The sequence below is a fragment of the Oryx dammah genome, unplaced genomic scaffold (assembly GCF_014754425.2).
Source record: "Oryx dammah isolate SB20612 unplaced genomic scaffold, SCBI_Odam_1.1 HiC_scaffold_23, whole genome shotgun sequence".
In the NCBI taxonomy this organism is placed as follows: Eukaryota; Metazoa; Chordata; class Mammalia; order Artiodactyla; family Bovidae; genus Oryx; species Oryx dammah.
The window spans coordinates 55946026-55954502 of NW_024070207.1; positions in this window are offsets into that span (position 1 = coordinate 55946026).

Consider the following 8477-nt stretch of genomic DNA (forward strand, 5'->3'; position numbering starts at 1 on the left):
GGTTCTAAATGCGGAGGAGACCTTTTCCACATGGTCTTTGCACCCAGGAGCCCAGTGGACACTAAGGGTCACTCTCAGCCCCATCACTGTGGCCACAGTTCTTATTTGATCATCAGCAGCTTGCTGGTTGTCTGCTCATGGGTCAGGGGTGGCAGGGTGCTGGCCTCCAGCCAGTCTGAGTGGCTGTTGTCTGAGCTGCCCTTCATGTGGGTCTGGCCCGCTGCGTCATCCTGGATAGGTGGAAGGACCGGTGCTCAAAGCTGATGGCCTTGCTGTAGGACAGCAGTGCCTCCACATTGCCATCCTCTTTGGGTCCTGTGGGGACTCAGCCTCCTGGGCCTGCTTGTGTGCCTCCTCATCCTGCTCAGCCTCCACCTCCTCAATGGTCTCTGTGGTCCCCTGGCATGACTACAGCATCATGCACAGTTTGGGCTTGCTGTTGGGAGACACAGAGTGTGCCACCTGGCCTCAGCAACCCCCCAGCCTCCCACAGCACCCACCACACTCCCAGGCATGTTGAGGGGAAGTCCCTTCACTCCCCACGCTCCATCTGCTTTGCTAATTCTGGATAACCATGTCTGGGTGCAGAGACGGGAAGGGTGTGGGTGGCGGTTCCCAGAGCACCAAACCTTCCCACGCATAGCTTTTCAGTCCCGTCAATGTTCTTAGGCAAGGGGTCCACTGTTTATTTCTGGTCAAGACAGAGTGAGCACAGCTCACCTCCCAGAGCACAGATTATAAGGAAAGATGCTCAGGGAAAGGAGATATCACAACTGGCTGGGTCCGCAGGTTTTGGCTGAAATGCACTCTACTGTCAACAGACCCCAGCCCTTAAGGGGAGGCCCAGAATGGTTGACCATTGGCAAGATAAAGCCTGCTTTGTCCTTCATGCTGCCTCCTCCCTGCACTTCCACCCTGTGCCTTTTCTCACTGGTGCCTCTGACACCTGACTGGATGCTCACCCTCATCCTTTTCCTGGCTCCCCACCACCTGGCATGTGGAAGCCCCACTACCTCTCTCTACCCCAGGGTCTCTCCTGGGGCTGCCCCCACTCTCCCCTCTGACTGCCTTCCTGCTCTCTCCTCCCAGTGGCGTTGCACTACCAGCTCCTCTTCCAGCTTCATTTTCCAGGAGACCTTCTGCCCTGGTCTTCATTCTGCTTCTGTGTTCTGTCTTCCCTTTTGCATCTCTCCTCTCCTTCTCACTCTCCCTGACAGGTTCACGCAAGAAACACTGGAAACGAAAGTACAGCAGCCACAGTTGTCAGATCAAGGCCCATCTGCTGTGCTGTGTACCTCAACACACCTGGGGCTGGAAAGAGGGGGAAAAGTCACTTGGAGATGACAAGTGTACAGTGTGTGCAGTGATCATCTGTTAGGCTGAGAAGTGATCATCTGAGAAGGTGCTGCTCCCTGAATGGCATGTGGGAGCAGCTGAGGTCATATCACCAAGATTCTCAAAGGTGCAGTCTGTACCCATTCCTCTTATCATGGACACTGGTGCACACATGTGAATGAATGAATGCATCTGGCTGAGCCCTGAGACTGAAGAGCCAGACTTGCATGAACTCTTGTTCCTAATTTGGGGGTGTTCAGTGGCCCCAAGGCTTTGGCCCTACATGGGCACAGCACATTAAGCTCTCGGAATGCCAAGATGACATTTTTTGGCTAAGACTTACCTTGATTAGACATGGCCATGAAACTGACTGGTCACTCAGTTTTCAGACCACTGGAGCCAGCCCCACACCTGGTTCTAACTTTCAGAGGGAACATAACCTATCACAGGCATGCTCTCTATGGTTTTTGATGAGGTCTGGCCCCAAAGGAATTCAGGTGAATCCTGGTATGTTCAGGAATCAGCAGATTGGAATGGAATAGCATGTGCCCACCAGAGGACATCTGAAATGGCCATGGCATTCCCCGAAATACCTGGCTCCAGCCTCCTGCAGCTCTGAATGTACATACACACATATCTGCTGGGGACAAGGACCTAACACTGGCTGACTTGCCAACACTGCCCTTAGTTTCAGATTGGGTTATTTGGGTGGTTGTTTTTTGTCAAAATAAGCACAATGCAGCTTGTAATTCTGTGCTCCTGTTGACTTTTCAAAGAAGAGTTTTGAATTTCAAGCAAGTGATTTCTATGCATGATTATACTTTTTGTTGTGGGATTTAATGAGAAAGCATAAAACCAGAGTAATCTTTCTCAAACCAAACTAGGTCTCCCAAGGTAACATAATCTACTGCATAATAATATTATTTTATAAACAATGGTTGAATATATGCTAACTTTCATGTCAGTTGGGCCTGTAGCATGTGGACAGATTCATTCTGTATTGACCAAATGTGACTACATACAGGAATTGGGATTATTTCCTACTGTGTGGATCTCTGAACAATTATGAGAACGTTTCCTACTCTTCCTGATCCATTTCTCCCTGTGCGGACTGCCTACTGGCACCCTCAACCAAGGAGGAAACACGTTTGCTCCTTTGGAAATACTTTCAAAATGGAAGACAATGTTTATAGTAGGATTTTTAAGAAACTCCTACCAGAAAAAAGCAAAAAGTAGTTAGTTGAATAGAATGCTGTCCTGGGAATGACCAGTTGTGTCCCACGAAGAATGCTGGTTATGCTTTCATTAGTCACGTACCTTCTTAAGACAAAAGTGAAAGAAAACACACAGGTCACAATAACTCATCTGTGCAAAGACATGGGAAGGGGTTGACACGGTCATGGACAAAGCATGCATGGGTGAGCACCTAGAGGCTAAGCTGCTGCTCTCGGCTGACAAGGAGGACACATCCATGCTGAGCATTTTACGGAACCCAGGCCGAGCGTGCTCACTCGTTTTAGGCAGTTACTGGTCCATCTAAATCATGAAGGGTGGGCTGCCTTGAGAACAGAATGATTGCTTCTGTGTAGCCATCTAGTCAAGGCTATGGTTTTTCCAGTAGTCATGTATAGATGTGAGAGTTGGACTATAAGAAAGCTGAGTGCCGAAGAATTGATGCTTTTGAACTGTGGTGTTGGAGAAGACTCTTGAGAGTCCCTTGGGCTGCAAGGAGATCCAACCAGTCCATCATAAAGGAGATCAGTCCTGGGTGTTCATTGGAGGGACTGATGTTGAAGCTGAAACTTCAATACTTTGGCCACTTGATGCGGAGAGCTGATTCATTTGAAAAGACCCTGATGCTGGGAAAGATTGAGGGCAGGAGAAGAAGGGGACGACAGAGGATGAGATGGTTGGATGGCATCACCGACACAATGGACAGGGGTTTGGGTGGACTCTGGGAGTTGGTGATGGACAGGGAGGCCTGGCGTGCTGCGGTTCATGGGGTTGCAAAGAGTCAGACACGACTGAGCAACTGAACTGAACTAAACTGAAGCAGCTAGCAGTGCAAACAATTACAGAGACATAGTGTTAAAACAGCACTGGAACACAAGTCACACATGTCAGAGACCCAGATGCCCCATGCAGCAGACCACACACCACTCCAGCAGCACGGACAGCGGCCACCTCAGCAGGGCTCCAGGACAGAGAAGGGAAGATGAGACAGGATAGCACTGGGCTGAGAACAGAACTGCTGATAAAGGATGAAGTGTTGCTCTCTAGGTGGAACAGGGAACTAGAATAATGACAAGTTCTGACCTGTCTCTCACAGAGCAGAATTCATCTTTACAGTTGTACAGCTGAGACTTTTTTTTCCAGCAACAGGAAATATATTTTATTCAGAGCCCACCCTTCCCCAATCCTGAGTTCAGTTCTTATGCAGAAAATACCTGCTCAAGTAAAATTTATACAAAAATGCCATTTAAAAAACATAGTTTCCAAAAGAAAAGAAGGAATCTCAAGATTGACTGCAACAAACTGAATTTTCCACCCATTTTCTGAGTTCCAATGAGTCAGTTCTTCGCATCAGGTGGCCAAAGTCTTGGAGTTTCAGCTTCAGCATCAGTCCTTCCAAAGAATCTTCAGAACTGATTTCCTTTAGGATGGACTGGTTTGATCTCCTAGCAGTCCAAGGGACTCTCAAGTGTCTTCTCCAACACCACAGTTCAAAAGGTTCAATTGGCGTAAGGTTTTGGCATAGTCAATAAAGCAGAAATAGATGATTTTCTGTAACTTTCTTGCTTTTTTGATGATCCAACAGATGTTGGCAATTTGATCTCTGGTTCCTCTGCCTTTTCTAAATCCAGCTTGAACATGTGGACATTCATGGTTCATATACTGTTTAAGCCTTGCTTGGAGAATTTTGAGCATTACTTTACTAGGTTGTGAGATGAGTGCAGTTGTGTTGTAGTTTGTAGATTTTTTTGGCATTTCCTTTCTTTGGGAATGGATTGAAAACTGACCTTTTCCAGTCCTGTGGCCACTGTTGAGTTTTCCAAATTTGCTGGCCTATTGAATGCAACACTTTCACAGCATCATCTTTAAGGATTTGAAATAACTCAACTGGAATTGCATCATCTCCACTAGCTTTGTTTGTAAGGATGCTTCCTAAGGCCCACTTTACTTCACATTACAGGATGTCTGGTTCTAGGTGAGTGATCTCACCATTGTGGTTATCTGGGTCATGAAGATTTTTTTGGTATAGTTTTTCTGTGTATTCTAGCCACTTCTTCTTAATATTTTCTGCTTCTCTTAGGTCTATACCATTTCTGTCCTTTATTGTGCCCATCTTTGCATGAAATATTCCCTTGGTATCTCATTTTCTTGAATAGATCTCTAGCCTTTCCCATTCTGTTATTTTCCTCTATTTCTTTGCATTGATTACTGAGGTTGGCTTTCTTATCTCTCCTTCTGTTGCTTGGAACTCTGCATTCAAATGGGTGTATCTTTCCTTTCTCTTTTGCCTTTAGCGTCTCTGCTTCCCTCAGCTATTTGTAAGATCTCCTCAGACAACCATTTTGTGTTTTCTGCATTTCTTCTTCTTGGAGGTGGTCTTGACCATTGCCTCCTGTAAAATGTCAAGAAGCTCCATTCATAGATCTGCAGGCACTCTGTCTATCAGATCTAATCCATTGAATCTATTTCTCACTTACATTGAATAATCATAAGGGATTTGATGTAGGTCATACCTGAATGATCTAGTGATTTTCCCTACTTTTTCAATTTAAGTCTGAATTTTGCAGTAAAGAGTTCATGATCTGGGCTCCAGTCAGCTCCCATTTTTGTTTTTGCTGACTGTATAGAGCTTTTCCATCTTTGGCTGCAAATAATATAATCAATCTCATTTCGTTATTGACTATCTGATGATGTCCCTCTGTAGAGTCTTCTCTTGTGTTGTTGGAAGTGGGTGTTTGCTATGTGCAGTGTGTTCTCTTGGCAAAACTCTGTTAGCTTTTCCCCTGATTCATTTTTTACTCCAAGGTCAAGTTTGTTATCTATTACTCCAGGTATCTCTTGACTTTTGCATTCCAAGACTGGTTCAAAAAATGGTCCAAGACTTTACTTTAAATGCTATCATCAACTAATAATAAAAGGAGGAGGTTAGCGAATGGAAGAAGCCATTTAAGGGAGATTATTAGGTAAAGCACAGTAAATGAGGGTATGGTGGTTTTGCAGATTAACATCCAGGTCCATTCCTTAGACAAGCTTTTCTTGATTAGTCATCATCCAATTCCTGACCCAGAGAGGGACATACACTTACAGATGGAGATATCCTTAATAAATGTTAATCTGCTTCATAAAATGGCATTTCTACTTGCTTTTCCAAGAATCTCCTGGTGCTGCTGTTTTTTAAGTTAATCAGTCCAAAACAATCCTTTTGTCAAACGGGCATATTTTGGGTGTGCTGTATTGTGCTCCTCTTGACATGTCTGTGTCCTTATTTACTTATGAATGCATCTGTGGAAGGACATCCTGATATCTTTAAGTTTTTAAGTATTATGAATAGAGCTATCTTACATTACTTGATGCTAGTTTTTATTTCACAGTTTTGCAAAGCAGTTGTCTAAATACAAGAGGTACACTTCCTGGATCCTAAGGTAAGACTGTTTAGATTTGTAGAAAAGTGCCAAACTGTCTTCCAATGTTGACTGTCTGTGCATTCCACCAGTATCTTGAATGTACTCTTGTATGCTTCTTTACTATCTCTTTAACTTCTTTGGCCAGGAGCGTATTTCAATCTTTACCAAATTTTATTTTATTTTATTTTTTTTACTTTTTTTTTTTTTTTTTTACCAAATTTTAAAGAGGTCATTTGGTGTAATTCAAATCAGATCCTTTTTCAGATACGTGTTTTGGAAATGGCACTAGTAGTAAAGAACCCGCTTGCAAATGTAGGAGACATAAGAGTTGAGGGTTTGACCCCTGGCCTGGGAGGATGTCCTAGAGGAGGGTGTGGCAACCCACTCGAGTATTCCTGCCTGGAGAATGCCATGGACAGAGGACCCTGGCGGGCTACAGTCCATAGGGTCACAAAGAGTATGGCCTGACTGAAGCAAATGAGCATACATGCAGTATGTGCTTTGTCTTTTGGTTTTCTGAATAAAGTCTTCCATTGAGGAGAAATTTTTATTTTTATAAAGTCCACATTATTTTTTATTTTGTTGATAGACTTTTTTGTTAAAAGTTATTTTTTATTTTATTTTTATTTTTGGCTGCACTGGGTCTTTGTTGTGCACAGGCTTTGCCTACTTGAGGTCGTGGGGCTACTCCTTGTTACAGTATGTTGGCTTCTCTTGGAATTGGCCTCTCTTGCTGTGGAGCATGGGTTTCTAGGCTCTCGGTTCCAGTGGAAAATATTTTAAAAATAGTTTCCCTGATGCATCTGTTTTCAATTTCTTTATCAATGCCCTATAGTTTTCTGATTATAAGTATTTTATGTCTTTGGTTAAATTTATTCCTAGATAGTTTTTTTTTTCTTGAATTGTGAGTGGGATTGTTTTCTTATTCTTTTTGAAGGTTTGTTATTCAGGTATAGAAACAAAATGGGGGCACTCTTTCTGCCCCCTTCTGATGCCTATGTCAGAAGCTTTCTCTATCTCCTTTATACTTTAATAAAACTTTATTACACAAAAGCTCTGAGTGATCAAGCCTCATCTCTGGCCCTGGATTGAATTCTTCTCCTCCGGGGGTCAAGAATCCTGGCATCGTGATTCAACAACAACCTTTCATCTTGGGGGCTCGTCCGGGATTCTTCAGGACAAGAGACTCAAGATAATGCTGAAATCAGCTAACCTAAAGAAACAGTTAGTGCATTGATAAACAGAACAACACGTGGCCAGCAATGCAGTGAGAAGTTCCTATTGAGGAATCCCTTGAGATTATCAAAGAGAAGGAGGCAACTTATATAAGAGATGCAAAACTCTTCAGGATACTAAAACCACCACCACATAGAAAAAGCTAACTGCATGATGACTGGACTATAGCTGTGACATAAGCTTATCCATCTTGCACAATTCCAAGAACTGACTTCAAGGAAAAGGTGACAAACCAACTCTGGAACTGAAGATTAACTGCACTTGCAACAATCAAGATGACACTGACCAGACTATCACATGGCCAGTTTCAAGAGAATTGTTGGAGGTGACTACTGTTCTGCACGCTCCTGAAACTTCCCCCTTTTCCCTTTAAAACTCTTTTCCTCTAACTGACAACCGGGAGATGGTTTGGGGAGTGCTAGTCTACCATCTCCCCAGGTTGCTGGCTTCCTGAATAAAGCACCTATTTCCACCAAAAAAAAAAAAAAAAAAAGAAACAAAATGATTTGTGTGTATTCCATTTTGCAACTTTGCTGAACTTAAACTTTCGCATAGTTTTTGAAGTAATGTGAAAGATTATGAAGCTAAAATCTCACTGTTTCTCCTGCAATCCAGATCATCCACAGGACCCAAGACTTATTGGCTACTAATACCCTCTTCCCACGATGCCTCTTAATACTAATACCATATGGACTCCTACAAGGGAAATAAGTGTCACAACTTCGGTTGAACTTGCTGTGGTAAATCTTAGCCTCTATAACAAAGTTTGATGCCTGTCTTACCTGATTTCTTGAATGGTATTGTCATGATTGTTTTGAAAAGTAACTGACTTTCCACTAGTTTAAAATGTACAGAAAGCTTTTAATAATGCAAAAAGTACTCATATTTGCCAATTCACACAAAATGCTCAGTGTGTTTTACCCAAAACAGTGACACTCTCTTGAGGAATCAACACCTAGCCCCCACCCCCATGAGGAAATCATGAATTCTGAGTTATAATTTAATACGCAGGCCCACTTGCAATTTCACCTGTTGTCCCAACTGCATGAACGTATCTTTTTCCATCCTGATCCAGTTTTCTTTTCCTGGAACCATTACTGAGTTTTCCCATCATTTGGACAGCCTTGATGGATTTAAACCAGACAAGTTGAGTATGGGATCTGGGTGGCCTTTTATGGTATGGCTTTTCTCACTAAGGACATTTTTAATATTCATTTATGTTGTAACAATTATGACCACTACACTTTTTCTCATTTTCATTCAAAATAC